Source organism: Numida meleagris, chromosome 10, assembly GCF_002078875.1.
Source record: "Numida meleagris isolate 19003 breed g44 Domestic line chromosome 10, NumMel1.0, whole genome shotgun sequence".
NCBI classification, from domain to species: Eukaryota; Metazoa; Chordata; class Aves; order Galliformes; family Numididae; genus Numida; species Numida meleagris.
Genome location: NC_034418.1, coordinates 15,516,946 through 15,544,459, shown reverse-complemented (window position 1 = coordinate 15,544,459; position 27,514 = coordinate 15,516,946). Strand labels below are relative to the sequence as shown.

Sequence of the window (27,514 nt, the reverse complement as noted above, 5' to 3'; positions counted from 1 at the left end):
GGAAAGGAAATCACTCTGTTCTGCTCAGTTGTACTCATTCCCAATTACAAGCCAAGTATCTCAGTCACGAATGTCAAAACAGATACTGTCTGGTTAAATGATACAAGATAGGTGCAGCTAAGCCATAAGCTGTCATGAACCCAGAAATGATTGACAGAAAAACTGTCTCCTGATGGGAATTAGCTTAATACTTATGGTGAAGTGATGTCTGCTTAGCAGAGCCCTCGTTGTTCCATATTTGAATTAGTGGTGGCACTGTTACTGCTATTTGGTGGGGTTTCTGTGTTTTGGTTTTTGTTTTTGTTCTTTTTTTAAGAAAGAGTGACACATTTTTACATCTCCTCAAAATGTGTGGGACCTTCCAGCCTGCTGTGATTAATTTCTGAAAGCCAAAGCTACAATTTTGACGAAAGAAATGCAATGTTTTTAATCTCTGCTCCCCATTAACCGCAATGTGCTCCAAACCACTGGTGCCCTTTAGGGGATTGGTACCCTGGGCTGCCTTGAACAGCGCGACCCATAACGGTGAATCACTCCTTTGGTTTCCCCTTGTGCAGTTTTGGCTACCGCTCATCATGCCCAGCTGTGAGATTAATGTGTCCTTCTTGTTATGTCAGGATTGCTGGCGTGCTGTTGTGATCGTTTTGCTGAGCTATGGGAGCTGCTGGGCAGAGCTGGAGCGTCTCCAATCGAGATGAATTATCGAGCAAGCTGAAATTGGGGAATCTGTGCTCGAGATTTCTCTGCTGAAGCCCTCAGAGTCACCTGCTTTGCTCTGCCAGGTGCTGGAATCATTTCTGCCTCATTCTCTATTGTGAAGGAATAAAGCCTTCAGGTTTTCATTCTGGAAAAATGCCTTAACCACATTCCTCAGCTGACCTTTTGTGTTCCAGGGCTTTCTTGAGTGATAATGTTCCTAAGCGCATTTTCCAAACTTGGGTAGCAATGAGCTGGCAGAGATCACCGGCACACACCACGCAAATGAGTGCAATAGGGCAGCAGCACGAGGAAGGCATCCTTTCCACTGCTATTATTTGCCTTTCTTACAAACCTGAACTCTCATTGCTTGTGTCTCTATGCCCAAGCACTTCTACCACACTAGAGTCATAAGTTTACCTACAGCATGATTATCTTTGGCATCCCACTCTTCACCCATGTTCTGATGGTACCTGGCTACCCCAAGCAGTCAGGGAACAACCCTCAGCCCAGAGCTTCCCATGCAGGTGTGCACCGGGGAACCTCCAAGAGCACTCCTCCATCAGCGGTGCTGAAGCCTTTATGATTTTCCAAGACATATTTGAACTCTGCCCATGGTGTTTGTAGAACAGCGAGGTGTTTGGATAGCATTAAAGCTTGCTATGTTTGAAATGCTCTCACTCTGCATAAATTTGTCATGACTGAAGATTATATTAAGCACGAGCATGGCAAAACTGTGCAACCAGGTTCCCACCACCTCACACACTCCAATAGACTTTCTCACTGCTTGCACAAACCAGGAACACTTTCAGCCCCAGTTTGTGATCAGTGAACCAACCCTGAACTGCAATGCCAAGCCTGGAAGTGAGAGATGCTCTCATTTTTCTCCTGCATCTGCAGAGATGACTTCTTTCTTTTTCTCTGCCCTGGTGTTTTGTTCCAATGGGTCTTGTTCTTTATTGCAAAGAATGGTATACTTGATAAAAGGGAACCTTGGGGCAGTCTGACATAACTTAGGAAATCTGGAACGTTGCCAGAAGGCCTAAGAAGAAGCAGTTTAGCTAGCAGATAAATCGGTGTAATAAGTGACCTGATATTTATTTCATGTTTGACCATATTGCACAGTGAAAACTGACAAAATTTTGTTCCGACTGAAAATATCCTCTCCTGGCTATGTAAATGGTTAATCCTCAAAAAGACCCACATTTCCCATCCTATAACAGTAGAACTCAGCTGTAGCTGTGTGCTCATTATTCCCAGCTGGCGGTGTTATTATTCAGCTGCTCTCATTCTCGGCTATTGTTCTAGTTCACCTTAAACCAGCCACATGAAAAACATCTTTGGGTATGGCAGTGGCACCATTTTCTGGGCAGTTGAGGACTTCAAAGCACGACAGCCAAAAAGGCAGATGGAGTTAATCTGCAAAAGTCAGTTCAAAATCAATAAAACAATACATCCCAGGTGAGAAGATGCTGAACAGTTATTTTAAAATGCCTTGGGACTAGACAAAAGGTACTTCCCATCCCATTCGTGTATAATAAGTCACTGGCACTTTCTGCATGACTGAATTTCATTTTGCATCAGTGTTGTACATTAAGATTCACCTGTACTTGTATATATTTATATATATTTTAAGCCCACAGCTAATTTTGGAAGTGTTTTTCAAAAATAAGACAATACCAGCACACAGAGGGCAAATGGAATAAATAGTTTCCTGGGATGTACCTCCTATAACAGAGCTTTGTTTGTAAAGAGAATTGTCCAAGAGCACCAAGATGAATGATTAATGAAGAAAAGGTTAACAAGTGAGTAAGGAGAAAATCCATGGACTTTTTTATTTAAGTTCCTTCCAATTTATTTGTCAAATACCCATGCTTTGGAGGCAAGCAGCCTCCAACTGAAGCTATAGGTTTTTTGCTAGGGCTGTACCAGACTGGAGGGCTCTGCGCCACAGCATCACGAGGATAATGACACAAGGTCAATGGCTTTCATCTCCTCAGGAAAGAGCATGGGCTGTGTTTGATGTCCCCACAATTTCCATGCTTCATCCTCCATGCCCAGCATGCGAAGCTCAAGGCTCTCATCTACCCAAGAGATGATGGAGACCTCGGGTCACACCTCACGCTGTATGTTTGCAACCCAAACACTGCCTCCTTTTCCAAACTGCTCTCCAGGCTGAAAACCTGGTTTTCTTGTTTACCATTAGTTTTCATATTTCCCTAAATAAAGTCAGCCCATGGATGTCCAACCCATACCACCTCTGTCTGTTAGCCCCACACTTTTCCAGGGCCACCTTTTGCTACGAATAAATCTGCCAGTCTCTGAGATCACTAATAATTTCAATGTATGATTTGTATTATGATGAAAGGAAAAATAGAGAGAAAAAAAAACTAGCATGAAGATATACATTTTGCCTCTAGGAATTCCTCCATCTGTTGATAGGCCTAGCAGGGTGTGATGCTCAGCCTCTACAGATTTCAAATTAAAGGTTTGCCAAGATGCTTAACTGAGTTAAAGGCAAATCAAATATAGCAGCTTTAGGAAATCACAGCAACCACCCCATTGTTTGATTCCCACAGTCTCTATTTCAAGCTTCCCAGCTCTTAAGCAAAGCAAAGCAAGATTCAACTAACAGCCTAAGAATGGGAGCACTGATTACCAATGGGACAACTGGTCTTTTGGGATCAGAAGGGCTACATGGCATCTGTGCATGCTCAGCATACTCTCATATAATAAGCCAAGCGTGTTCAAGAACTTTTTAAAGCACACTTGAAATTAGAAATTAGAAATCACAAAACTTTTTTAAACCTTTCACCTGGTGCAAGTAAATAGTAATAATGTAATTTGCATTGCATTGCATGTAGTGAATGTAAGGTTGGCACAAGTTGTCCAAGAGTGATAAGGAGAAAGTAATGCCTTTTCCTACATAGTTAATGACTCAAAAAATGTTGTATGGGTGAATTAGCAGTCACAAACATGAAGGTAGGTGAGCAGTTTCCTAAATGCAATATTGATTTTAAAGATTAACAACATTTTCAGAGCTTGCGTGTGGCCAAGAGTTTTTGCCTGATGTCCAAGCACCTAGCTGTGTAGCTAGAACAAAAACTTAAATAAGAATCTGAATTGAAATAAATGTCTTATTTCCTACCCTCTAATCCTGTTTGAAGCTCTGGGAGCCCTGCCGTCCTCAACGCTGTTTGGCAGACATCAAGCAAATAAAGCCTATGTTGGATTAGTGGATTTTATCCCCCCCCTTAGGACCTGAACATTTTTCCTTTTCTTTAATATTCAGACTGAAACACGTACTGCATAATAACAACAACCTGAGTCAGATGCAAGATGCATAACTGTGAAAAATATGTTCATTGCTTCCCAAGCAGCCTGCCAGTTTGGGAAGGAGAGAGCCTGGCTTGCGCTCAAGGTTTTGGGATTGTATCATAATTTTGAATGGAGCCCAGGATGCATCAGAAACAGGAAAGTCAAACAGCCAGAGGGCTTTCTGATATTAAAAGCACTACTGGAAAAATACGAAAGGGACAAAGAAAAAATCAATCAGATAAAAGCTGTAATTAGTCCATGTGAGATCCTTTCAAGAATGGCTGCGCTGCACTCTTGGTGCTAGCGCCCGCTCTGCTCACTCTCCTCATGCCGCCTCGCTCAGCAGCTTCCCTGTTCAGGAGGAATAAAATTGGTAAAATCAAGCCTGCAGCCAATCCTTTTTTATAATCCTCTCTCTTTTGAATGTTGGACCCCCCACTTGGATCAGAATGTCCAAAGACATCATTTTGGTTTTGCTTGGGAGACGGCTGATAGGAGAAAATGTTTCATTTCTGTGCTCGGTGGGTGGCTCGAGCCAAGCTCGTCTTGATGGCAAGCAATATGCAATTCTGGAATAAATGTCCCTTCATTCAATTATATAGGAAATAATTACAGATGTGTAAAACCACTTAATGGAGACATGCAGAGATCAGCATATATTAATGCAAACTGTCTTTATTCTGACCTAGGAGGAAAGTTCACCCAAGCTCCACCTCCCCCGCCATCTTGTCTCTAACTGTACCAGTACTCAGAGACTCAGAACTTTACTCACCATCCCTGCTTGCACGTTTTGTGCTGCTTCACTCCTCCACTTTCTGTATCTTCTCAATGGTTTTCTAGCTAGATATTGAGACTGTTTGTGAGAGAAGGCAGGAAAAACTGGCACAAGAAGTTTCCTATTTTTAATTTTTCTGAGGACAACTAACCCTTACTCCATGCGCGCAGCCTGCTGATAGCTCCTCTTTTTTTCTCAGTGTTAAACCATCTTGAACAGCATCTGCCTCGTTCTGAGAAAGCTGTGAGGCAGCCTCTTCCCTGGGTAACACTTCTGTGCACGGACTCAACTTCCACAAGTTATTTCCATCTCCTGCATGTGTTAATTCTCTACTTAGAGGAAAAGGCTCCAAGCAGCAAAGAGCTTTTTGATTACGTATTTCACACGTAGAGTAGCCAATGAGCATGGACGGCCCAGCTCTTGCTGCTGGTGCACAGCTGCAACATGCTCAGCCATGGTAAATTGTTTCTGACCTCTCAGTCCAAGGCGTTGGGTGCCTTTGAGGGTGCAGCTTTTTATTCTGCACAGCTTTGCAGATTGAATTTTTTTGTCAGTGTATAAGTGAACATTTCCTGAGGCCATGACCACTGGGCACTGTGAAAGCTGCAAGCAGTTGTGCATAGATGAGGTGCCCTATCATTGAGGCCAATCCTCATTTTAGAGACGATGGAGACATCTACCTGATTTTCCTCATAAGTGGGATGATCTGCATCCTTTGTCTCATGCTTTCACCAGGAAGAGGGGTTAAACTTGATATTATACAGCAGTCTGTTCACCTATTCCTATATCTACATGGAGAAAATGGTGAAAAGGGTGAGTATGTGGAAATGATAAGCCACGGAGGAATTCCTACTCTAATACAGGCAATGGAATAGCCTAGAGTGAAAACAAGAAGCAGATTCACTCCTTGTCTTTACCGCGAGCATAAGGGAACAGAATATTTCACAAATTTCCTTATATTTTCTGCAAAGCTTTTCTGAGAGCTCATGCCTTCCATGGGAACAGTGAATGAACAAAGCCAGGAGCTGGAGATCAGAGGGGTCCAAGATCGCTGCGGGGGGCAGCGTGTTCTCCAGGCAGTCTGGGGTTTGATCCCTGGTTTAACTCTGAAGGTACATCCGCTGAGATATCTAAAATACCCTTCAGGTTTCTTCCTGTATGCTGTCCCTGGAGACTGTCCTAATGTCATCTAAAACCACGAAACTGCAGCAGCGTCACTTGTGCTATAGGACTCCTGATGACCAGGAAATGGTTGCTCACTTACACCTACCTGCCCATTATATTCTCCATAGGACTGTTTTATTTGATCTCAGTTTCTCCAGCTGTGCAAATTTCTCACCGTTACGTTCCTATTCCTCCTCACAGCTTATGGGTCAGCAGTACTTTATAATAGGAACACTAGCTGTCCTTGAGTTCCCAAAGTGCTGCAGTCAGCAGGTTGCTGCAGCGCAAACCTCTCCTTCTTCCCACCAAGCTGCACTGCCCTACACTTTGATCCAACCCTTGGATATCAGTAATGTGTGAATCCAAAGGACACCAGCCCACATCCTTTCAATAGCAGCCCAGCATGAGCCCAGACGAGCTGACAGGCTGCCTGATGATACTGTTTTATATTCACAATAATAAATTTTCCTAATTTAATCTCTGAAATGGAAGCGCACATTTCAGCTCGTGATTTCCAACTTATCTTCTATTTCCTTTCGGCTTTTCAGTGTTTCTGAAATGCCTTATGCTACAGGCAAAACATGCTGATTATGATGGGGCTCTTCTTTTAGCAGCTGCCAGTGAGCAATGTCACATGTGGAGAAAATGGGAAGTCAACTCTGTCCAATTGTGTCAAGCATTTAGAAAGAAGATGGGAAAGAGACTGCATAGTAAGAAACAGGTGTCAACTATTGTGGAATTCTGCTTTAAGGAAGGGAGTGGGAGGGTTCTATTAAAGAATTTTGGCATGGTGGAGCTCTACACGGTGAGTAATGCAAAAAAATCAACCCATTGAAAAGTCATGCTAAGTTAAGCACAATGATTAACTGAGACTTGTATTTATGGCATCAAGAGAAACGTGTCTGTGCACCTCCAAGAAGGAGGAGGAAGGTAGGAAGAAATTAATTTCCATAATGTGTCTTAAAGAGGTGTGGCCAAATCCTTGTTTGTGTGAATGTAGCGAATTCCATCCCCTCCATAACAGGAGAAATTCTCTTTTCTGATCCAAAGTCCAAGTGAAGCACTAGAATTTCAGTTCTGAAATTAAAGCCAGATATCTGCCCATTTGTACTACATAGCCTTCCAAAAGTACTGCTGACATAAATATTTGCTGGTCCCATCTCCATCATAACACCAATACAGACAACTGTTGTAAGTACAAGAGCAGAGGGAGGTTTAATAATGATGTACATGCAAGAGACGGTACAGATGCAAGGGATGCAAAGCTTTCTGTTCAAGTGTGTGCTCTGCCTGTAGTTGTAGAAGATGCTATATTTGTATCCAAACTGGTAAAAACACAGAAAGGTTTGTAGTTACTTGTTGCTTCCAAATAGCAGCTGTTCTGAAGCAGCGCATCTCTGCCTTTTTACAGAGGGACTTTGCATTCTGTGAGTGCAATCCCGGCTAGAAGTGGCTTGTTGTGACAGCCCAGGGAAATGTCTCCATCAGACCAAACCTCACTTTTTCAGGGTAATCTCTGAACCCTCACTTTGTGCTCTCGTCTCTGTTTCAGATGGCTGCTCTCCAAGCCAGCAGCCACAAGTGACTCTTCCCACAACAATTCCACCACTGACAGGGGACACTGATTTGCAATGGATTCATTACCCTCAGCCTGCTCGGGAGTCAGGAGCTGGAATTTCTTGGTCTAATCACTTGCCAGAGGTCTGGTATTTCTCAGCTGCCGGGGCTGGGAAAATAATGAAAGAAAGCACTGATAGCCAAAGCAAAGCCAGGGGAACCACTAAGCAGAGCTTCTCCTTGCGGCTCCTGGTGGCACTGCCAGCAGTGGTTGCGGGGACCCAGATGGCACTGTGATGTGGGCTGGCACCACGACTTGGAATGGCACACCTGCAAGCACTGCTGGAGCAAGGGTTTGAGCTCACTGCTGCCCTCCACAAGAGCACTGCAGCCTGGCAGAGCCAAAATGCAGTTGCCTCCCTGCAACCATTGCTCTGTCTTGGCTGCCACTTGGCCAGGCCCTGCCTGTTCATAGAATCATAGAATGGCTTAGTTTGGAAGGGACCTTAAAGAACATCCAGCCCCAACCCCTGCTGTGGCCTGGTTGCCACCCACCAGATCAGGATGCCCAGGGCCTCATTCAGCTTGGCCTCGAACACCTTCAGGGGTGGGACATCAACAAATTCTTTGGGATCACCTCCCTCTCCCTGCTGGCCACCTCTCTTTTGATGCAGCCCAGGATACCGTTGGCCTCCCAGGCTGCAAGCACACACTGCTGTCTCATGTCCAGCTTTTCATCCACCAGGACCCCTATGTCCTTCTCCACAGGGATATTTGGTGCTCAGTGCCCAAAACTGCCACTGGCTCATAGGAAAGAGCGCGGAGATGCAATTTTAGAATGAGCACAGCTGCACTCTTTGCCCATGCAACACATTTTGGAAGAGCCGGAGGCAGTGCATGCTCCCCAAACACCACATCCCATCAATTTTTTTTCCCTACAAACTTTTTTCACAGCATCTCAGGCATTTCCAGTCAGGGGGCTGGAAAAAGCAACAGCAGGAGGACAGATCCTGCGGGACAGCCACCTGCCACCCTCTGGCACTGGATGTGGACCCTCTGCCTTTCTTTAACCATGGTGAGAGCTGGAGTTCCAGTCAACCCCATGCACCTTGAAAATGCAAGATTAATTTAGCCCCCTGAAACATTCCTGCCTTCCAAAGCACGCCATGGCTCTCATTTAGTGCCTGTGTATCTGTGGATACGTTCTCACGTCTGCTGCAGGGAAGCTGGGATTATTTTTATTCTGAAGAAGAAAGGGAAGTACAGCCGATGTGCAGCCAACAAAAGATGCGATAGAAATACAGTGCTGGGAGGGAGGGTGAGGAGGGAGCACTCACTTTCAATTAGCAGCCCTGTTTTGTTCGTGGGGTGGGCAGACACTGTAATCCAAAGAGCTCTGAAGGAAGACTGTGATTGCGCAGGACCAGAGCCCTCTGCGAAGGATGCTCACATCTCCTCACGAAGCAGAAGAGCGTGGTGCCTTCAAACGCTCATCAGACAATGGGAGCAGCCGCAGTCGCCCATTAGCGGCTGGCGGAGCGCCGTGTGCTGATGGACAGCCACACGTTCAGCTTGGTTTTGTGTCTGGGAGATGTTCAGCACGCATGCAGCTCAGCCCTTCCCCCAGGCTCCTCTTCTATTAGCAGGAGCTGACTATAAGGCTTCCTTGCTGGATTTTAGGGATTAAGAGAGGGCTTGGCCTACACAAACCCGGCTGAAATCCTCATATCACATTCACCAGCAGAGTTCATGTTGTTGAAGACAACTCAGAGATCTGCAAATGTATTTCTATCCCCAGTCTCTCCATTTCAGTGTTTCTTTGGATTGAATTTCCACCCTAAGATGCCCACAGACACCGTGGCTGGCTGCTTTGTTGGGCTGTGTGATGGGTTTGCCACTCAGGAGCTGGACTCAGCGATCCTTATGGGTCTCTTCCAATTCGAAATATTCTATGATTCTATGGCTCACATCCCTTTGGTTGTTGCATTAGACCCCAGAGCTCTAATAAGGCAATCCAAAAGTGAAGCAGCAAATCCCCAGGTACATTAGACAATCTCCATGCTTCCTTACAAGATAAATCATAGCTCTAATTCGCTCCCTGAATTTAACCTGTCTCTTAATTTCTCTTTGCTTTGAGCTCTTGGATGTAAAAAGTTATACACTAGGAAATGTTATCCTCAAGTAACACAACATTGAACCTGGTGATTTAGGAGAGGTTGGGAAATCTCTGTCTTTGTTGGACTCGGGAACAAATTAGATCCAATCACGAATATTTTTGGCGTCACTGATCCTGCCCTGGTACATGAGGGTGGAGGAAACTTCTTGAATTCTGTCTACTTGATTTTCTCTTGGTGGAAAGCCATGCACCAGCCTAAGAGGGTCTCCACAGGAATAGGTAATTTGTGTTCAAAGAGCACCAGGAGGTCATCTGCGATGATGTCCCAGTAATTGTGACCTCCTGGACGTCATTTCAGCTTCTTCTTTCCTTACAAACAGCAAAGGAAAAGGCAGGGAGAGGAGCAACAAGCAAGTGAGAAGGACCAGATCAATCAGAACTCATAAAAACTACTTAGCAATATCACATCACCTTGACAGCGAGCCCTTCTGTGAATTTTCTGGTGCCTAACGAGCAACACTAACTGCCATGGTTTTGCCTGCGAGCTTCTCAAAAAAAACCTGTAGAAACTGAATATCTCTAAGAGTGAACCCCCCAGCTAAATGTGACGGATAGCAGTTACAAGGCTCAGAATGTGCTCCAGCCCACAAAGCACAGCGGCAAAACCAAACTGAAACGAGATTCTGCCTCCACTGAAGTCAATCACACCTCTGTGTCCAGGAGTTCCCTCAGAGCAAACCTGAACTGATTTCATTACGCAGCAAGCAGACATTGCCAGCTGAGCTCTTCGAAAATGTAAACGCTTTCCCATCATGCGTTATTTTCCCATTATCTTGAGTGCCTGTAAACCTATTGCCTTAATTTTAATAAGATTTCATAGAGTTCAGTATAAATACCTGCTATCCATCACAATATTAGAAGAAAAAGAAACGATAATAACTTAATTATCTCTTATGCAGAAACTAATTATAATTCTCTGGGTTCATAATCAATACTTTAAAGCTGTTCTATCTCAGAGAACAGTTTGTCAATATTTTATATACTGTTAATAATTCATGGCTTTATTACATAATGAAACAGGAATCTAACTCCAGAAGGCCTCAGCTCAGAAGGAAGCAGCTCAGGGAAAAAAAAAAAATGAAGTGGAGGAATGCAAAACCTTGAAGCAGAAAGTGAGGGTGCAGAGAAGCCACACCACCAGCCTGCTTACCTGCGAGGATGGGGCTGGGTTCACAGGGCAGAAGAGTTGGATAGAGGAAAGGAAGAACGTGCCAAAAATCTACATCAAGAGAGTCAGTTTGAAGGGAGTCTGGCATTTTCCAATTGTGATGCTGAAATTTAGTATTTCCACTTGGAGAGTGTATCTGGGAGTGGAGGAGAGAAAGGGACTGTCTTTCGAGAAGCAACCAGTGCTGCATGGGATCAGTTGTATCATCAGCTCTTTCCTAAAACTGCAAAGAGTCAAGGCTAAACCATTCCTTGTTTCTTCATGTCCCTCCTGCCTAACAGTGAAACACTCAATTCTTGTTCTGCAGTGCTGCATGTGATGGACAGCAGTGTCTGACCCCAAATCACCTGGGATGACCTTCAGGGACAAAACACAGTTTATGAGTAACCCCCTCTAGTGATCAGCTCAGGAGATATGAAACTGCCTACAAGCAATGGGACACATGAAAGCATAAACTCTGTTTCCGTGACATGAAAAAGAAAAAGAAAAAAAAAAAAGAAATGAAAGATGATTTAGGATGACATAGTTGGCATTTGAAATAGCTCATCATCACCTTTTGAAGAAGAGAGAAGCATGCTCCTTAGGTCAGCCTGACATTTGTTGTCCCACATATGGGAAAACACTTTTTCCTGCAAATAGGATGTTACAGTCATGAGGACTTGGAAGCAGAATGGGGAAAGTGTTGGCTGTAATGCTGAGCAATTGGGGACAGCTGCCTCTGCTAGCGAGTTAGCACATGTGCCATAGGAGAACACAGAGCCCATTGCAGAGATGAAGCTCTTGTAGGCCCTGTAGAGAGATTTGATAAAAGATGACTTTTGCCTCCGAAAGTGCAAAGTCTAAGCAGGTGCAGCAGTGAAATCAAGGCTTAGCACCACTTCCTTACCAAAGAGAAACCCCAGCAGAGAAGCAGTACGTGCTCTCACTGGCACAGGGAGCATGCAGCTCTCATCTGCTGAGTGCCACTGCCACGTCTTGCACACAAAACCATCCTTTCTGCCGGTTTGTTTGACTATAATGAGTGCAGAAAGGAAGTGCTCTCTGCGTTTTCTTTCTCTTAGAATTTGTATTGCACTTCATTAGGAACAGGTTTTGTATGTCTGTAGTGCATCCCTGGACAAAGTGGTTCTCGCCGCACACTTGTCATTTTTTTATTACGTTATTCTTTTTATATCGTTATCAACTTTTTATAAGTGTCTATAAAAATAGGTGTAGGAAAGTGAAAGTCTTCAGAGTGAGTAAATGGACATTGTGCTAAATGAGTTATGTCTCTGATGCTATTATCTCTAAATCAGCATAGATTATTCAGGCTGGGGGCTTTTAGAATCATAAGTGGCTGAGATCATTTCTCAGTTCATCATCCTATTACACATAATGAGAAAATACTTCTAAATAGGAAGATTACTCTGTCAAAAGATCCCCTGTGAGTGATTCCCCAGGCACTAACAATGTGTATTAACTCTTTTCTTTCTGCATGGGAGGGACAAGAGAAGCTCAAAGTCCTCGAGGATTACCCTGAAACATTCAGCGGCTCTGAATTCGCAATGCTCTCCTGGGACCCCTTTGCTCCACGTTCCTGTGTCTAACAGCATTTTCCTGGTTTCCACCCTTGCAGTTGCTTTTCTGCAGTGTGTAAATTCAGCTGCTGGTGCTGAACCTGGAATGCGATAAAGCCTCTTAGAACTTCATTTCATTATTTTTGAGTGGTTCTGTTTATGTCAGTTTAAGTTTCCATTCCACCGAGTGCAAATTTTAATGTTTCTCCAGCAAGTGATTTCTGGCTGCAACTTGACAAAGCGACAGCTCCCTTCCCCTCCCCAGGTGGGGAAGATCCTTAGCACACACATGATGAACAGCCCTCTCATTCCATTATTTCCCCACACTGCCACCGACTCGTTGCCTTATTGCATGGGTAGAGTCATTAGTTTTACTTATTGGGCAGCACGTTTCCAAGAAGCCATTTAACGCACAGTTTCATGAGGCAGTTTTCATGGAATATAAACTCCATATTCCAGCTCTCAAATCAAGGATTCCTTTTACCTTCCACAGAGCTCTGTGAAATATCCCTTCTGTTTGTGCAGGGCACGGTGAGGTTTCAGCTCTTCCCACCTGCAAGCCCATCCCACCCCAAGGATGCTGCTGCTCCATCTGCATCTGGTCCCAATCTCACATAAAACATCTTTTACAAGAGAGGACGTAGCAAATGCAAATGTGTATCTTGCTGCACATTAACACACACAAAGAGAAATGACTCCTGCCAACTTCTGCCCAGCTTTGTCCTTGTTCTTTTACTGTCCTTCTCTGCATGACAAACTGCCTGCACTGCTCTAATTATTTACGGCAGTTCATGGGGACGTGAGGATTTTTTTTCCGAGTGCCCCACATCTACTAGCAGCACATGACGTTTGCAAACATATTTCAGAACCGTTTGGATGGCTTTATGGACAAATGTCAGTCGGAGGGGTGATGATGGGTGGCGGTTTACAACAAGCATTTCTTGTACCATCACGAGTTGGAAGAGCCTCTTGATAACACCACGTCACGCCACCAGCCAGAGGTTTACCCTCTGTAATCGTTTACTCACATAAAACTTGGGGCACAAGAACTTACAGAAAAGGGAGGCTGAGACCTAAATGTGAAAGATAATTGTTTTACGATTGGCTCCTGCATGATCTTTATATTTTCCTGAGCTGTATTTTCATATTGGCTGCACCAGAAGCAAGGTACTGGGTTAAAGGACCCCACACCCAAGCCAGTAAGACCAGAAGCAGGTTTTGATGAGGAACCTGAGCCACCTTCATAAAATATATCCCAGCTATCTGGCCAGGCTTTCTCCATGGGATAATTTTCCATTATTCTCCAACTGTAGACTCATAATTACAGCTAGAAAAAACCATGGTGCTCATGCGCCATATGTGTTTTTGTTATTACTCATTACTGTGCAGGCAGAAGCCACCACGCTGACATCACATTAGCCAGACATGATGGCTATGTGCAAGGATGCCATGCTTGTGCTGGGATGTCACGCTTTTTTAGGCAGCTAAAGCTCAGGGCACATGCCTCCAGCCCTGTGGCTTCAAACAGGAGCTGGAAGCCCTTGCAGAGCTCCACAGCTGCTGTGATTCTGACCAAACTGTTCTGCTTTTCAGGCCTTTAGGGGCTTGAGTTTTGCTCTTGTAAGGTGCAGGGCAGAAGCTGGGAGTGCAGAGGTTTAGGAAGTGAGACCCAGGACAAACCCCACAGCTTCACCTTTTGTCCTTCAAGGAACACAGCTGCCAATTCATTACCTGCTGGAGCCTCTGGAAGGACCTGGGGAGCTCTGGATGATTCCTGCTGTGAGTTGTCCATCTCGTGGCTGTTATCTCTGTGAGTACAGAACACAGCATAGGATGCCAGAGCTTGGCTTTCTCTTGTGTACAAACTATCTTCTTAAACAGAAACTCTTCCTTTTGCTCAATTGCATGGACATATTGATGGCAGTTGTAACAAGTGATTGCTGGGTGGGACTGAGCATAGTGCTGTTACATCCCTTCGCAGGTTCCTCTCAAGCACATTAACCTCATCTTGAGGGTTGTTTTTTTTTTTGTCTGCTGAACAACATCAGTGTTGGATTCTGATTTTAAAATGTTTCATAAATCATCTACTTTCAGCTGCATTTCAGAGCCCGTGCTATTTCACTTTTACTGTGTCTTGAAGCTCCCCATAAAGTACATTAATTTTTCCTTAAGAAAAAAGTCTTTTTTTTTTTTTTCCAGAATAAATGAATTTCACAATTTCAAAATATCTTGTCTAATGATCGCTATCCAGCCATTTAAAATAAAGTCTTCAGGGACAGATGTCTTCATCACTGAGGAAACTTTAAATTGATTTTCCACTTTCATTGGAAGATTCAGTTAAAGAGAAGCAAAGACTATATTTCAGTACTGATACGCTCCTGATGTGTACTGTCAAAGTCTGCTCTTGCCATTCTTTTGGTGGGAATAGCTGCTTTAGAAATGTTTATATATTATCAAAATTAGGTTTCAAAATGAGCTACGGTATCTATATAAAGGGGAATAATATTATTTTAGAGAAACTAATTGGAAACTTGTTTTTTGGCTAAAGTAGTTATTATTTCCATTATGGCAAGCTGGCAGTAGATGAAATTTGCCTTTATCTTTCCTAGCCTGGTGTCTCAAATAATTTATTCAAACTGAAATTAAAACCTGACACAGTCCCAGTGAGGCATTTCACACCAGTTAAAGATTATTCTTCTGTAAAAGAACTTTTGTTCAAAAATTTCATTATGCTATTACAAATGTATTTATTATAGAAGGGTGATACATAAATCAAAAGCTATCTGTTCTTATATATCCCCCTAACAAGACCTAAAACTGTATTTTCTTTCCTAGGGATGTAAAATTTTAAGATAAGAGCCGTTGTTTCATAAACTGGGGAAGGAATGCCTGTGGAAAATGCCTGCAGAAAAGCAGAATGTTCAGCATCAACTGGAGTCTTGCAAGACACAATGCATACAGAGGCAGACTCCAGATGGGCATGCGCAAGAAAGGAAGAGCACAATCACCATAGAATCATAGAATGGCTTAGGTTGGAAGGGACCTTAAAGATCACCAGTTCCAACCCCTATGGGCTGGCTGTTGCCCACAAGCTCAGGCTGCCCAGAGCCCCATCCAGCCCAGCCTTGAATGCCTCCAGAGATGGGGCATCCACAGCTTCTCTGGGCAGCCTGTGCCAGTGCCTCACCATCCTCTGAAAAAAAAATTTCTTCCTAACATCTAACCAGAATCTCCTCTCTTTTAGGTTAAAGCCATTCCCCCTAGTCCTATCACTATCAAACAGTATAAAAAGTTGGTCCCCCTACTGCTTGTAAGCTCCCTTCAAGTACTGGAAGGCTGCAGCAGGGTCTTCCTGGAGCCTTCTCCGGGGTGAACAAGCCCAACTCTTTCAACCTTTCCTGATAGGAGAGGTGCTCCAGCCCTTGGATCATGGCCCTCCTCTAGTCCTGCTCCAACAGCTCCACATCCTCCCTGCACCAGGGGCCCCAGGCCTGGATGCAGTACTCCAGATGGGGCCTCACAAGAGCAGAGCAGAGGGGACAATCACCTCCCTCTCCTGCTGGCCACCCCTCTGCTGATGTAGCCCAGGATACTGTTGGGCTTCTGGGCTGAAAATAAGGCAGAAAATAAGGCTCCTTTGCACTGGAGAAGGAAAGGAGTGACGTTGAGTCTTCAAGTTGGATGGTTAAAAGCTGCACAAAATAGCAGCTAGTGGTGATGCTTGGTAAGGGCTACACACATAGGTGTTATCCTTGGTGAGCTTAAAGCTGTGAGCCCAGTGCAAAATGCCCTGGGTGGTCTGTGCAGCCGGAGGTCAGCACAAAGCAAACCAGCAAAGTGTGCCACAACAGCACTGGGCAGGATGTAGGAGCATGTGAAAGCAGCGGGGTGAGAAATTGCATTCTGCTCTAGTAACTAAATGATATGAAGAGGGGTGGATTCACAGGAGTGTGGGCTACTTTCAGATTGAAGAGAAATTTTCCAAAAGCGTAAAATTATAATTGCACGAGGAAAGGGTGGTTAATAATTTTCCCCGTTTAATTCAAACACACTAAAGCTAATTGCCATTTGGCAGCCTGAGATACACAAATTAGGGGAGTCTAATTCTGCTAATCCTCACTCTAAGTTGCAGGGCATTAAATACAAACATGATCGTCTAGCAAAGGGACAGATCCTGCCTCTGCTGAAGCCAGCAGGAGCTCTGCCATTAACTTGAGCAGGGGTCGGGCTCAGCCCCTGGGCTAGCTGTGCATGTAGGGATGACCTGGCTTGGATGAAGGGGGAAACAGTAGGGTTTTTCCTTCCGCATTTGGGCCTGGAATCACTCGGGTTCTCAAACTCCGCCAAACTTCCCAACCCCATTGCGCTTCCCATTGCAGATGCTTTTGGCTGCCCAGACACCCTGCAGGAAAGGCTGGGTTTTCTGTACTTCTCCATTCCCCACTTCATTCTCAGACTGATTAAATACAAAATGACAAAAATATCTCAAAAACCACGGGCTGTAACGCAAACTGAGCTATTTCCTTGAGGAATTTCTTCCCCATTCAGCCTGCAGCAATCTGCCTGCTGTCCCAAATTCCCCACGGGCTGTTGCCACCATGTGTTATATCACACATCTGATTTAAGCCTGTGCAAGGCTTTAGCCCCATCCTCTGGTGAGTAAACCCAAGGAGATCCCACAGAAGCCAAGAAACATGTGGCCAGAGGTTGAGTGTTGTGTTTTGAGATGAGTGAAAGCCTGGCTATAGGATGTAGCATGGGGCTGTGCCTTGCAGCACTGGAGAGCTTGGGTTTGGAGCTCTGCCTCTGAGCCAGGATGAAACCATTTGTCCATTCGTGTGAGGTGTCTCTCTGCCTGAAGTGTAATTAAAGTTTGATCCAGTGAACAGGACTTAATCTCTTACGGCATGATATATTTGGGCCGAGCACCTTGCCATGACTTGATCTGAATTCATGTTTACAAATGACACTAGATAAATAGTAAGGAGATAGTCCAATCAGAAGCGGGTACTGCTGGGAAACACCCATTTGGTTTGAAGTATTGCAAGAAAATCAATCTGGGTTCTCTACAGAGCTGAATAAGAACATCAGTCTCCAAATATATCTGATGTGAGCCAAGCCTCCTCATTTTTAGTTCAGTTATCACTGACATTTCAGCTATTATTCATCAATTTAGAAGGAAAAGAGGAACCTACATCATTTGCAAAACCTATATGGTCTTTCCAAACATTTTTCCTCCCTTCCCAGTGATGATTATTACACACTGCTGTAATTAAGCAGATTAATTTACATCTCCCATCATCTGAGGATGGAGTAGCAACCCAGATTTATTTCTCTGGATTGCCTCCGTCAGTCACTGCTCACAGCACTGAAGCTGCAGCAGTATTTTCTCCTTCAAAAATGCAGCAGCAGAGATGCTCTGTGATTCCAAATGAAATAATTTTGATGTTACAAGAAATGTCATTAAAACTACTGCAGTCTTTTAATAAGCTCCTTCTTAGGAGGATGGATTTTCAGCCTCTTCGTGTCATCGCTGTGCAGAGTAACTACAGCAATGCTTGGTGCCAGTGTCCCCGCTACAAAATCTGTTTCGCAAGGGTTTATAATTACAACATGCCCATAAAAATTTACTCATCTGAAACCCAGGATATAGTTTCTCAGACAGAGAGGAAATATTGCTTGCTGAACTTGGTTTAAATCAATTCCGAGTTTCAAGAATCCGAAAATAATAAGGTTTGTGGGTTTTATATGCTCTTTCTGTGGTTCTATAACTCATAAAGAAATCACTTTGTAGAATAAAGTGTCATGTTTGTTTATAAAGCAGAGCGGGGGAGAAGCAGATAAAAGTTCAGACTTCTTATAGTGGCTACTGAAAATCCTAAGAAAATGATGTTCTCATTTTCCCTATGGTGTCCTCACACCCACTGCTTGTCCTGGCTAGCTGTGATGATACGCACTGCAGGATCCCTGCGGGGCTGTGGGCCCCATCCTTGTAGGTGCAGACAGCAGTTCTAAGCAGCTGGGGGAGTAAGGGATGGTATCACCCACAGCATTTTTACCACTTCCCTCATTTCCAGCTTACTGCAGTTAGAAGGAAAACGGAATGTGCCCTCCTAAGAATTGCTAATAAAAACATCGATAAATGATCCCCGCACAACTGAGTTCCGATGTATATTGGCCTCACCAAATGCCTTGCAATACTTAACCTTTATCGATGAAGAAAATAACACTGCTGCTGAACTGAAATAAAGATGGCACAAGCAAAGCCCAGCAAACACAGAAAGACAGAAAACAAGCCCCGTGAAATCTTAGTGCAATATTTTTAATTTCATTTGGAATTCACAATCGGGTCGGTTCTATATAGCTACACATCGTTCAGTCTATCTTTGTCAGCTCTTGCCTATTAGAAGAAATATTCCACTTTTCAATGTTCTACCTCTGTATCAAATTGACAGGGTCATTTTTCACATGGCAAGCCGGAATTAAGGTGACTTTAAACCATTTTGCATACAACAACTAAAGTCATGCTGCAACAACAGTTTAAAAAATAGCTGTTTTCTTGGTGTTATTTATCATGCCTTTCCAAGGCTGTTTTGGCGAGTTCCTGAATATCTGCAGACTTGATAGCCTGACATGATACTGCAAGTTTGGAAATCATCTTTGCAGCTGTAATTACAATATTCTCATTTTCTCCTTGGTGGCTTTCAGCATAAAGATGCAACAGTTGTGGAGTAACCTCAGAGCCCACTAACAGGCCGTGCAGGTGTACTCTACAAGTCCTACCAAAGTCTTTGCCAGAGGCGAGCACGTTCCTTCCATTCTGGGGAAAGTGGAGGGAATGTTTTTATTTAATTCAGTTAAAATATTAATTTTCTGCCTAGTATTACAACGTCTTTAAAATCAGCCTCTATAAGGAATATTCTCCATGTATATTTTGTGTTATTTCAGCAAAGTATTCTCTCTTTTGAGGGGTATTATTTCCATCGTGCAGTATATCAGGTATTTCATTTGCACAAAATGACTGAACAAAAAAAAAATCACCTTATCAAGGAACATGCTTATGAGCACATTTTGCTCTTCCTTCAACTTCAGGCTTTTAGTATTACTGATTCAGATCCCATATGTAAAGCAATATACTGAGTACTGTGTGGGTATAAGAGGAAGTATGCATATTTTCCACAACTGGCTGAAATCCAAATGTTATTTCTAAATCCGAAAGTAATTCTGCCCGTGAGTCATCCTTGTAGTGCAGCGTAGGAGCGTGTAGCTGTGTGGGAAGGGTGAGCTCTGATGAGGAGCACACGGTACTGCGCAGAGAGACTTGATAATAAACATCATTACGATGGTTTACACCACTGTAATGGTTATCTGAGACTTCAAAAGCTTCTATGGCAGTCCCGAAAATCCTAGAGGAGATGTTGAACGCAAGACAGATGTTTGGGTAGCATATCCTCAGCTTCCTGTTTTCATACATTGTTTCCTATCCAGCCTTGCAATTCAGTTCACACATGGATCTAGAAAAAGGTGCTAAAACCCATTAGAGAGGAGATTTTTCTCTACATTTGGGCTGCGATCAACCAGTAGGACTGAGAGAACCTGCAGAATAATGAGACACGGAGCAATGACACAAAATTAGTCACTTGGTATAGCCCCATGGCATGATGCAGTCTATCAATCTTCACTGTTTACCCATCACCTCTTTTCTCTTCAACCTTTTGTTTTCAAATGTCATGGAAAGCGAAGCAGTTTGATTTTTCTGAGTGGGGCTTTACAAATACATTTTTCTTCCACAGTAGGAAATTCTTCATGACTGCTTCAGTGCTTCTTTTCTTCTACAGTTTGGTTGGCAAAGCAAAACAGATGGTCACCTACACTAAAATGGTGCTATGCAATGGCCCACTGCAGGAGAATTCAGATGGGGAGGGAGCAAACTGTGAGAAGGGTAACCAGATAGCAGACACACTGCCCAAATGAGGAAAAGTGAGATTCCCACTGGCCTTTTCACCAGGACAGCCCTAAGCCAGCTTCTTCCATTGTTTTACATTAGCTCTTCGTTGTCTTTATCCTCCTCAGAGACCCCACAGTCTTCCAGCTGGTACTGCAAAAAGTCAGGACAATACATCAGTTTGTCTCACCTCTCTTGTACCAGGCCTTCAGACAGGGATTTCTTTGCCTTTCCCACCCTTATATAGCTTTGCCGCAAACCTGGAACCTATAAATCAAGTTACTGTCAAATACATTTTAGATGCACATCAAGACTTCAAGGGCCATATTGAATAAGAAATGTTTTTTTCTGGGTTTCTCCAGGAGCATCCAGGACTCTTAAAGTTTTATGTTAAACATCAGCCTCACTCTTCCCCATATTACAGTGATGAAGAACTAGCTTGAAATCAATTTATTGATCCCTAAGAAGACAGATATAGAAGGTTATTAAAGTTAACGCTTCTGTATGTGCAAAACCTGTTATTGAGCTTGTTAACATTCACGTGCTGGTTAACAGCAGCTATGGAAAGGACAAGGTAGCCAGCTCCCTTCTGAAACAGCTGCTGTGGGCAGGAATTCAGCTTTATTCCTGACCTGGTAGGTACTACATCTCAGTTTGAGCCAATGAGCAGTGCCAGTCAACATTTAGTCCCTTAAAAACTAAGTCACTTGCTTAGCCCATGTTCCAAATTTGCACACCATTTTTTCAGCTTTGGTATCTATAGCTGAACCAACGACTTACATATATATATGTATATATGAACTACTTGGCTAATTTCTTTTCCTATGCAGTTACTTACAATATGAAGAATATAAGAAGGTTCATTGTGTTTGCAAATCAGCCATGAGCCACATGGATACAAAGTCTGTTGAGTGTACAGCTATACATATTCACACAGATGTGTTTTACTTTACAGATGTAAATGAAATCTTCTGCAGTCAGAGAAAGCAAGTTTCCTGTGGTCCTTCATTCCGAAACCATCCATTTTCAATAATTTATTCACAGGCAGTCTCTGCTGCAGTGGGTTTGCATTTGTCACATCACCTCAATTTTTCTAATGAGTTGTTAATGAGAGGTCAATTACTTATGGAAATTAGGAAAACATTCATTGAGGAACTGTACTGAGTAAAGTGTGCTACTTCATAATGTTATGATATAAATCATTACAGCTTTAATGATTATTTTACCCTTTTTCGTGTTCAAGCTTATTCCCCGCCCTACACAATGGCCTTAAAATGATTTTGAAATGAACTCAAGTGACTCTCCTGAAAATGTTATCATATTATATTTTCTAATAACTGCAGAAGAATTCCTTTTGTTATTAAACAGTTGCTCATGCATCAGCATCTTGCTGTGAAATCTTCAGCTGAATACAAGGGAGTTAGGAACACCAGATGTGCCATGCTGGCCCAGAGCAGCAACTTGTCCTCTACCCTGGCTCCAGTTCCACTTCTGGTACTAGAGGAGAAAATGGCCATCTCACAAAGGCCTTGGCCAAAACTGTGACCTGCAAAGCAGCCTCCTGACTCCTCTTCTGCACAAGCAGGAAAGCATTGGCAGCCTGCAGCACATCGTTCCCCAGCATTAGTGAGTTCCACATTGTCTTTTTAGTGAAAGGTGTTCAGAAATTGCTGACTGGTACGTCAAAATGTTTGTCTCACAGTTTTCCCTCTTCCCATGCACCTATTTTGAACACTTTTAAGGCTTTGAATGAATGGTATAGAAACACAGGAACACAGGCAAAAAAAGGATCCAAGGGATCAAGACGAATTGTGGCTCAGTTGCAGAACCATGCAATTAAATGGAGAGGCCAGGGGTATAATTCACTGCTGAAATTCAGCTTTGTGCTGTCGTAAGTTATTATTTCAGAGCAGACGCTGAAACAGCCAGAGAGGAAAGTGTACAAGCAGAAGTATAATTGGACTTCAGTATTTCATATTGACGCCCTGAGATTTTCACAGCTAAGCACAGTTTCAGAGTCCAACCAGGGTAACACTGCAGTGAACAAACGTAAGATCTCCCGTATTCAGCCCGCCGGATTATTCCATTTCCCCTGCAGGCACTGTAAATCAAAAGCTAAAGACACCCCATTATGATCTACAAGACAGTTTTGTTGGCCCTTCTTTCCAAACACATTCTGAACACATATGTGTTATTTTTATCTGAGTCACATTCATTTCAGCTTTACTGTCTGGAATTCAGTGTTAAATTGGGGGAAAGAAGGAAAGGAGAAAAAAAAATCAGGCCTTGAAACCAAGTAGTTAGCCACAGAGAAAGAAAGCAGCAGCCAGTTAAATCAAAGAATGAATGCATCACATGGACATGATTTTCTCAGTATCTAAAGGCTTACAAGGTCTGTGTCCCTTTGAACCAGGCACAGGCTGGATGCAGGTGAAACCCTTGTTATTTGACTTAGGAGTGCCTAGAGCCCAACATTTTAGTGTAAAGAAATCCATTGTGCTTATTAGGGGATAAATCAGCTGGTCCGAAGTACAGTCCTGCCACTTGCTGTTAGTATCACCTTGGGAAGCACTCACATTTACATCTCTAACTCCTTCCCTTCTCCTTGGAAGGATAAACATATTAACAACAAAGAGGTGTCCAACTACTGATCGAAAGCAATATAATACCATCAGATCTATGATGAAATAAAGAAGAAACGAGTACAAATCTAAGTACCTTCTCTTTATATCAGAGCCTCTACATTGTTTTCAGGAGGTTTTTTTTTTGTCATGCAGTGATGAAAGGCTGAGAACAAAGTGAGTAAAATCTCCTTTTACTGCTTAAAAATTCTCAGCTGGTTTGCCATATCAAAAAGCTGTCTCTTTAAACAAATCACACGGTTAAAAATGCCAAGTTATAATTCAGCAACTAACTCAGAAAATGACAATTTAATCAATCAGAACCAACCCTCCTGAAAAAAAAAAGAAAAAAAAAATCTTCAGGCTTTCATGCAATGTGAGAGCGGTTGAAACTATAAAAAGGTTCAATCACTGTAGAACAAGCCTGCAGCATCAATGTTTATTAAAGTCAGGGGAGCCATTTATTGACCTGGGAAATAGCAAACCACCAGCAGCACTGCCAGATTGCATTTTTATAGTTAACAAACGGAAGGTGATATTTTCCTTTTCTCTTTTAATTGTGATTCCATCAAATCCAAAGAGCTAAAAGCTGCTCGGTTTTTAAAGGAAAGCAAAGAGGAGGATGCTCTGCTCCATCCTCCAGTCACTCTCTCTTCAGACACCTAGCAATGGGATATATTAAATCATTGCATCATAGGATCAAATTTTTTGGCTTATCAGAATGACAGACCGGTGTCTGTTCCCCCCTGCACTTTAGGTGATGGTAGAAGATAGGGAGCTACCATTATCAAGCTGCTTCTTTCTGTAATCAAAAAGGAATTATTGTATTTATTCACATGAAGGTCATCCTGACACTGGGACAGCCAAAAGCACTTCGAATTAATTGTCTTCTCCCAAACTGACAACTGGCACTTTTTCTTTTTTTTTGATCAAAGCATAGCTTGGTTATTCTGGAGATTTTGTAACTGTTTTGCTACAAGTCTTTAACTCACACCTTTTCAGACCACGTACACTGTGAACTATGTAAGGCTATAAAAAGGAAAGTGTCACAACACGAGCTGTCCTACCCACATTATCTGAGCTGAGCTTCATTCTCTGCCCAGCCACTGGAAACCTTGGGGTTAGCAGGGCAGGGATTTACGTCACTCTGTGTGTGACAGCTGCCACTTCGACCGGTGCCATCACCAGAAAGTGGACTTCAAAGGCTGCAAGGATGAGTCTGTGCAGCCTGATCTGCCATGCCACATGCTGTGGCTGAGAGCTGTGACAAACCCACGTCCTCTGTGCATTAGGTACAAAGCGAGCCGGCCGGCAGGTTATACATGCATGCATCAAAGGCAATGAATATGGTAACAAATCTCCGGCCACCCAGGGCCATCAGAGCTGTCAATACGCCACACGCATTAGCAGGAGCAAGGGAGATAAAAACAAAGTCTCCCTGCCTCAAAACCACACTTTTCTGCCACTCTGAGAATTTCACACTGCTTCTAAGCAGAGCATGAGGTACGGAACGTTTCTGATGCCACCCAGTCCTACACGGCATTTCACACTTTTCTTTCAGGTTTGCAAACACACCTGCGGCAGCGCTACATCTTGTTTTCCTTGTTCACAGAGAAAAACACGTAACATCCTCACTTACAGCACAGTGGAGGAGTTTGACACAAGTTAATGACTCACCTGTCAGACTATCAGAATTTTGATACTTGCAGGGGAAAAAAAAGGCTTTGAGTATTTTGAGATATGTAAAAAGGTGCTTTGGGATTTGAAGTCAGCTCATAACAAATCGAGTCAACTGGTGGGTTGGTATAAGGTCTGAGATACTGGCTTTGTGCTAAAATCAGAATAACGCAAGCATATGAATAAAAAAAAAGGTTGCAGAAAGTGTAACCCACGAGTTCCCTCATATTAGATCCCACTGGCACGAAATTAGTTCACAACTGTCACTTGTGTTGTTTCAAGAGAGATTACTTCTTAAATAACACTAATGACAACTTTGATTTGGCTTCTGTAATTACTGGAGAGAGAAGGGACTACACTTCCTAGGAAGAAAAATCTCGTATCTGCTTGCTTAATGCATGTTTGATGAGACGGAGCTCCTCTCCCCTAAGTTATTTCCCTGAGCATTTTCGTTTTGAAAAAGAAATGGATTGCCACGTTGAAAGCAGAGCTGCCATGCACCTGTCAGAGCTGGGGGAAAGGGCTGTGATTGCCATGTACAGCGGCCTTGTATCTTCTCTAAGCAGTGTACCTTCTGCCTCGGCTCCTCGCCCTCGCTGCATCTCACAAGCAGGTATTGTTACAGGGCTGGATTCTTCTGACCTGCCTCCACCACCATCAGTAAATCACAAACCTTTCTCCTATAATCAATGGAGTGTCTTCAGATTTACCAGACAGTATAATCTGCTCCACGAGGCAGCTGATTGTTATCTGTAACTTCCCCATCCAATTCTAGCTATGGGAGGATGTAATCCAAAAATTTCCTTCAGGCTTTTTTACTGCTGAAATAGATCAAATTCTCATGGCAGGCTTTTTACAACCTCCACTTTTCTAAATAAACATCACACGGGCTGTACAGCATTTACGGGAAAACACTTCTCCTTGCCTGCCTGCACACATTGAGGCGGGCTGTTGGCTGATGCGCCAGCACACGAGACAACCAGCAGCACATCTCTGCAAGCCCGTGGTGTGGCACCAAGACCCCAACAGTCATTGGGACACCACAGGTCTGAGGCTGTGGATCCCAAACCAGGGAGCACCCAGACTAATCCACATTTAGATGACTTCAAAACCCCCCCACCATTCACTCCCAGCTTCCAGCACTCCTACATGCCGTTTTAAATTATTAGGCTCAGCTCCCAAAGATTAAAGAGTTGGTGGTATCACATCAAAGGTATCATGCAGCTGATATATGCAGTGGCTGCTGAAGAAAGGGGCTGCAGGGACTGATGAAATGTTGCCATGCCAGCAGGACAGGGTGATGCGCAAGGAATGGGGAAAAGCTTTCACAAAGGGCACCACACAAACCAGGCATAGTAGCTGGAGATGTGCTGATGGGCACAGAGTAATGTATTTAGAAAGAATCATTTGAAGTACGTTTCCGGACTGTAAATTAACTGAAACAGCTCAGAAAATGCCCTGAGTGACATTGAAGGCCACACAATTAAATGCAAGGCTCCGACGTGCAATGATCAACAAAAAGCAAATGCACTATTAGAGTGCATGGCAAACAGAAAATAAGGCCAAGACAGGGAGCTAATGGAGGCACTGTGCTGTCATACAAGCTAAAGGCATTCCCTTACTGGTTTGTTTGCTAAGATACAAATACACTTTTCTTTTATGCATGTCGGTGTTTGGAAAACTGCAAACTTTTTCCAGCTTTCTTCTGTTGGAAAGGGCTGGAAACTGTTAATGATGAACAGAGAAGGCTGTAAACATGATGGGGATGAATGAAGTGGGATAGAATCCACAGTCACACATACCTTCTCATTTGGGCCTTGAACTTCAGAGCACCTTCAGCTCATTTATGGAGCCTGAAGATGAAGGTGCTTTGCCTATATGGAAATTAAATATTTCTACCCAGCGTTAGGGCTTGCCCTTGAAGTGGATGTGGCTCATTTGTGTTTGTGGTCATGTTAACTCTCTGAGCTTAACTGTGTAGTAAAGATGCCTGGATCCAGATTATTCCTCCTCCCTCTTTCCCACTGCAGTCACACTTTGCCCTTCATTGTACATTTCCGTGGACTCTATTAGAGCATAAATCTTCAAAAGTTCTTCAAGCTCACTTTGACCTACATCTTGCGTATATGGGAACTTTCCTTCCCAGATTGTCTTTCTGAGCACACTGGCTCATTACAGTTCTGAACGCTGAACTCTCACTCATATTACTTTACTGCCTGGTTTATGTGACAAATGTCAAAGCAGGCATCAGAAATCTGATTTATGAGTATACACACAGAAATTGTGGTGCTTGCTGGTAGCTGGGTGTCAGCTGGCAGCTCCTTATCAGGATTTTCCTATCAGGACAGCAGGGCCCAGACTGGCAGCCTAGAGATGGCACTGCCAAACGTGAACTCCAAAATCATCATCCAGGTCCAACAGAGCTCCGAAGGTTTTTGCAGTATCCTGGAATTTACTTGCTTTCCAGCTTTAACCGCATTTGACTACGCTCTGGGTTTTTTTTTTTCAAGCAGAAGTCAATGCTTATTTAAAAAAACAGAAAACTGAATAAATCAAGCAGTCTCTAAATGCCAATATGAGAAACATTTTATAATCACTTCCCTTTTCTACTATAAAATTATGGATAAAACCATAAGCTCATAGCATGCACAAGCATTGCTAAGGAACCTGGACTTCCTCTACTAATTTACCACTTCATCCCGATCTACACTCCGGCTCACGAACACGCTCTCCCCGACTCCGGTTATATATCGGCTCTATACAGCACAGCTGCGGTTTCTTCTCACATCAGCAATGCGACCCGTACCCTCTCCTTCCGCAGCCCCGGGCTATGGGCCGGGCCCCGTGGCCGCGCCCTACTG

At 43.5% G+C, this 27,514-nt stretch overlaps 1 long non-coding RNA gene across 1 annotated transcript; it reads right to left on the bottom strand.

Moving 5' to 3' along the window:
• On the bottom strand, positions 18,714 to 27,472 carry LOC110404209. Its single transcript, XR_002442106.1, has 2 exons — positions 27,344 to 27,472; positions 18,714 to 20,508 (listed from the first exon to the last, which is right to left on the bottom strand). It is a non-coding gene; the product is annotated as an uncharacterized LOC110404209 (long non-coding RNA).